We start from the raw sequence: 6,000 nt of genomic DNA, 5'->3' as shown, positions 1-6,000 counted from the left end.
GAAAGAAGAGTCAACAAAACCATGCGTAATGTCTATGGTCATACCTGAGAAACAGAAGAGTTTTAAGTCAGACTCAATATACAAGCAGATAGAGAAATTGATTATTGTATAAGTATTTCAGGTAACATAAGCAGGGTAATGAAAGGAAATTCAGATGGAAACAGCTATCACATATATCTACATCTTTGGAATTCAAAAGGCATCTTGTTATATAAGCCACAAGTATTTAGATGTGCCAGGACTGACTTCTATGGAGAAGAGAATAGTTAAGTCTAAGAACAGGCTAGTAGACTAGGTACACAATTATTTCTCAAAATCATTCAGCAATTTCAAAGCAATGGAGATGGAAAATAGAACAGATCGTGATATTGAAAGCAATGAACAAGTATAAATGGATAATATAATGGAATTTGAACAGGATAAAGTAAAATGTAAGTGACGATGAGGATAGAGTAACAGTGGATACAGCAGCAGCTGAACACTCTCTCACCTCCAGCTCCAAGTTGTCTCTCTTTCTAACTGTATCAGGTTTGAGGTTTTGAAAACAATTGTTATGCTATTCTTTTATATCACTGCTCATTACTCTAAATTACCTGTAGCTTATTTAGAAAGATTATACTTTTCTTCAGCTCTGGAGTGTTATCATTTAGAATGTTCCATTGTCAGAGGAAACATTATTCTATTATATCCTTTTGAAATGATTTTATAAAAGTTACAGTCTTACTTTCCTCTGTGTTCATGCTGAAAAATGTGACTTTTCTCACCTAAATGGCCTTCTACATATGACTAGGAGAAAGACGATAGAATATCAAAAGAGAAGCTAATATGAAAAGAAGAAAGCTCACAGGACCACACACACAAACACATACATGTACACACACACACACACACATCCAGAAACACACACACACACACATACACACACACACACACACACACATACACACACACAGACATACACACATAAATATCTATGTGTATTTATTTACCTAAAACACTATTCTGTGCATGCACACAAACATACACATACACACTCAATGCAACAATAATTTAAAAATTGAGACTATGTTTTTTAAAGAAAGTAAGGGAAAAGAAAAGAAAACCAGAAAAATAGGTTATAATTTTAAAATATAAAATAAAATTAGAAATATAATGAAAGAACGTTTTACTATAATTAAGTTAGTATTGAGATAATCATTTAATTATTTTCCCTTTCGTATTCCTTCCTTCCAATCCCTCCCTGGCACTCCTTACTCTCAGTTCACATATATTATTCTATTTTATTTGGTGATTGCCGATTTGCAGAATATATTCCAATATATTTAAGATGCAATAAATTATTAATGATCTTTTAAAAAATGCTTTGGTATACATAGCCCATTGACATTTAAGGCTTTAAAGTAGTGAAAGGAAAGTAACATGAGGAGGATCAGTAAGAATAAAAATGAAGTAGAAAAGTATTTCTTAGTTTATGGGTTGAAAGAAAGTTATGGACTCGATGTCACAAGGATTACATATACAATGTGCATTATTCCTTGTGATAGATCACTATTGCAGAGATTGAGGACTACCTGCCTTTAGAATTCTGAAAATACTTTCTCAAAGTTTTCGTAAAATATCAAGGCCAAGAATTCTGTTTTCCATATTTTATCAAAGTGTAGTCACTAAATTGAAGATCAATATGCGTAGAGATACAACTTGATGGGTATATATTGTATGTATGTAAGTATAAACATTGTATATGTATACTATATATTTATATATAAATTGTGAAAAGATTACTACAACAAGCCAATCAAATTATACATTGAATGCAGGGAAACCAGATCTACATATTCTTTTAATTAAAAATATTTAGATGTGTTTTCCAAGGAAGTTATAAAAATTCATGCATGATAATCTATTACTAACATTCCTAATACTGTTTTTGTTTTATATGTTTAAAATTTATTCACTTTTTCAGCATGTACAAGAATGCAAATTGATCCATTCTTATATCCTTGTACAAAGCTCAAGTCCAAGTGGATCAAGGACTCTATAGAAAACCAAAAACACTGAAACAAATAGAAGAGAAAGTGGTTAAGTGCCTCCAACACATGGGCACAGGGGAAAATTTTCTGAATAGAACACCAATGACCTATGCTGTAAGATCAAGAATCAACAAATGGGAATTCATAAAATTGCAATGGTTCTGTAAGGCAAAGGATACTCTCCTCTCAATAGGAAAAACTGCAACCAACAGACGGTGAAAAGATCTTTACTAATCCTCCATTCAATAGAATGTTAATATCCAATATATAAAAAAACTCATGAAGTTAGACTCCAGAGAATCAAATAACCCTTTTAAAAAATGGGGTACAGGGCTAAACAAAGAATTCTCAACTAAGGAATGTCAAATGGTTGGAGAAGCACCTGGAAAATGTTCAACATCCTTAGTCATCAGGGAAATGCAAATCAAGACAACCCTGAGATTCCTCCTAACACCAGTCCAAATGGCTAAGATCAAACACTCAGGTGACAGCAGATGCTGACAAGGATGTGGAGAAAGAGGAACATTCCTCCACTGTTGTTGGGATTGCAAACTGGTACAACTATTGCAGACATCAGTCTGGCTGTTCTTCAGAAAATTGGACATAGAACTACCTGAGGCCCCAGTTATACCACTCCTAGGCATATACCCAAAAGATACTCCAGCATATAACAAGGACACATGTTCTACTATGTTCAAAGCAGCCTTATTTATAATACCCAGAAGCTGGAAAGAATCCAGATATCCTTCAACAAAGGAATAGATACAGAAAATGTGGTACATTTACACAATGGAATACTACTCACCTATTAAAAACAATGACTTCATGAAATTCATAGGCAAATAAACGGAACTAGAAAATATCATACTGAGTGAGGTAACCCAATCACAAAAAAATGCACATGTTATGCACGCATTGGTAAGTGGATATTGGCCCCAAAGGTCGGATTACCCAAGATACAATTCACAAACCATATGAAGCTCAAGAAAAAGGAAGAGCAAAGTGTGGATGCTTCAGTCCTTCTTAGAAGGGGGAACAAAAATAATCAACCTCATAGGTAGCAATGAATGACCCAGTAAGAGCACCAGTGGAAGGGGAAGCCCTTGGTCCTGCCAAGGCTGAACCCCGAGTGAACATAATTGTTGGGGGGAGAGCGGTCATGGGGGGAGGATGGGGAGGAGAACACCCATATAGAGGGGGAGGGGAGGGGTTAGGGGATGTTTGCCCGGAAACCGGGAAAGGGAATAACATTCGAAATGTAAATAAGAAATACTCAAGTTAATAAAAAAAATAATCACTAGAGGAAATATGGAAACAAAGTGTGGAGCAGAGACTGAAGGAAAGGCCATCCAGAGATTGCCCCACATGGGGGATCCATCTCATATACAGACACCAAACCCAGATACTGTTGCAGATGCCAAGTAGTGCATGCTGACAGGAGCCTATCAGCCTATAACTGTTTCCTGAGAGGCTCTGTCAGAGCTGACAAATACAGAGGTGGATGCTGGCAATCAACCTAGCATGAACTGAGAGCACGGTCCCCAATGGAGAAGTTAGAGAAAGGATTGAAGGAGCTGAAGGAGTTTGCAAACCCGTAAGAACAACAATATCAACCAACCGTATCCTTTAGAGCTACCAGGGACTACACCACCATCCTAAGAGTACACAGGATGGAACTAGGGCTCCAGCCACATATGTAGCAGAGGATGGACCTTATTGGCCATAAATGGGAGAAGAGGCTCTTGTTCCTTTCAGGGTTCGATGCCCCAGTGTAAGGGAATGTCAGAGCAGGGAAATAGGAGGGAGTAGGTGGGTGGGTGAAGGAGCATCCCCATAGAAGGAGGGGTAGGGTAGATAGAATAGAAGGTTTCTGGAGGGGAAACCAGGAAAGGGGATACCATTTAAAATCTAAATATAAAAATATCCAATGAATGAAAAGAGTTTAAAAATTTAAAAAAGAAATTTTTTAAATTTACTTTTTAATGTTTAAAAAACACAGCATGTTGATCAATTTTTTTGGATTTTATTTTTTTTACTTGTATAGACTTTAAATTTTTAAATATGAAAATAATGTTGATATTTTATACAAGTTTTTAAGGTTTTTTCTTTTGTTGAAAATATATATTTTATACAATGTAATCTGCTTACAGCCCCTCAACCTTTCCCAGTTCCTCCTTATCACCTTTCCGATCCATATCCACAAACTTTCTGTCTTTCTTTTCAGAAAACAGGTAGGTGTCTACAGAGTAAGTGTAAAACAAAGTAAGATAAAAGAAATCAGTGGGTGTTCCTAGTTTTGGGGTTAATATCCACTTTTCAGTGAGTACATACCACTTTTTTCTTTTTTTGTTTTCTTTGACTGGGTTACCTCACTCGGAATGGTATTTTCTAGTTCTATCCATTTGCCTGAGTGTTTCATAAAGTCATTGTTTTCAATAGTTGATTAGTACTCCATTGTGAAAAAGTACTACATTTTCTGTATCCATTCCTTCATTGAGTGAAAAAATAAGTGTTGTTTCTGACTTCTGGCTATTATAAATAAGGCTTCTATGAACATACTGGAGCATGTGTCCTTGTTATACATTAGAACATCTTTTAGGTATATGGCCAGGAGTAGTATAACTGGATCCTCAGATAATGCTATGTGCAATCTTCTGAAGAACCACCAGACTGATTTGCAGAGTGGTTATCCCAGCTTGCACCAACCAACAATGAAGGATTATTCCTCTTTCTTCACGTCCTTGCCAACATCTGCTGTCACCTGAGATTTTGACTTTAGCCATTCTGACTGGTGTGAGGTGGAATCTCAGGGTTGTTTTGATTTGCATTTCTTGATGACTAAGGATGTTGAACATTTCTGTGGGCACTTCTCGGCCATTCTATTTTCCTCAGTTGAGAATTCTTTGTACTCACTGATAAGTGGATGTAAGCCCAAAAGCTAGAATACCCACAATACAATTCACAGTCCATACAAAACTAAAGAAGAAGGAAGAAAAAGTGTGGATGGTTCAGTCCTACTAAGAAGGGAGAACAAAATAATCACAGGAGATAGAGGGAAGGAGGTACCTGGGAGGGAGAGAGGAGAGGGAAGGAGAAAGCTGGTAGGATCAGGTGTGGGAAGAGATGGGGAAGAAGTACAGTGGGTCAGGAAATTGAAAGAAGGTATGAAACAGTGGGGGGTGGGGAACTAGGGAGGATCACTAGAAAGTCCTATATGCCAGGGAAGCAAGAATTTCCCAGGACCCAATGGGGATGACACTGGCTGAAATACTTCATAAAGGGGAGACAGAATCTGCAGAGACCATATCCAGTGGATAGGCATAGCTCCCCATTGAGGGATGGGGTCACACACCCATCTCAAAAATGTTAACCCAGAATTTTCCTGACTAAAGGATAATCAGGGTCAAAAAAGGGAGGGGTATTGAAGGAAAGTCCATCCAGAGACCATCCTGCCTGGAATCAATCCCATCTGCAGACATCAAACCCAGATACTATTACTGATAAAAAGAAGCACTTGCTGACAGGGGATTAGTATAGCTGTTCCTGAGAGGCTCTGCTAGTGCCTGACCAATACAATTTAGGATGCAGGAAGCCAACCATTGGACTGAACTGGAACAACAATGGAAGAGTTTAGGGAAGGACTGAAGGAGCTGAAGAGGATCATAACCCCATTGGAAGAACAATATCAACTAACTGAATCACCCAGAGCTCCCAGGGAATAAGCCATCAACCAAAGAGTATTTATGTAGGTACCAATAGGTCCAGATGCATATGTAGCAGAGGATGGTCTTATCTGGCATCAACGGTATGGAAGGCCCTTGGTCTTGTGTAGGCTTGATACCCCAGAGTTCGGGAGATGGTAGGCAAGTGAGGTGGGAGTGGGTTGATGGATGGGAGAGCACCCTCATAGAACCAGGGGGAGTGTGGCATTTTTGGAGGGGAAACAGGGAAGGGAAACAAAATTTGAAAT

The sequence above is a fragment of the Rattus rattus genome, chromosome 12, assembly GCF_011064425.1.
Source record: "Rattus rattus isolate New Zealand chromosome 12, Rrattus_CSIRO_v1, whole genome shotgun sequence".
Classification (NCBI taxonomy): Eukaryota; Metazoa; Chordata; class Mammalia; order Rodentia; family Muridae; genus Rattus; species Rattus rattus.
Note: the sequence above shows the minus strand (reverse complement) of the source record.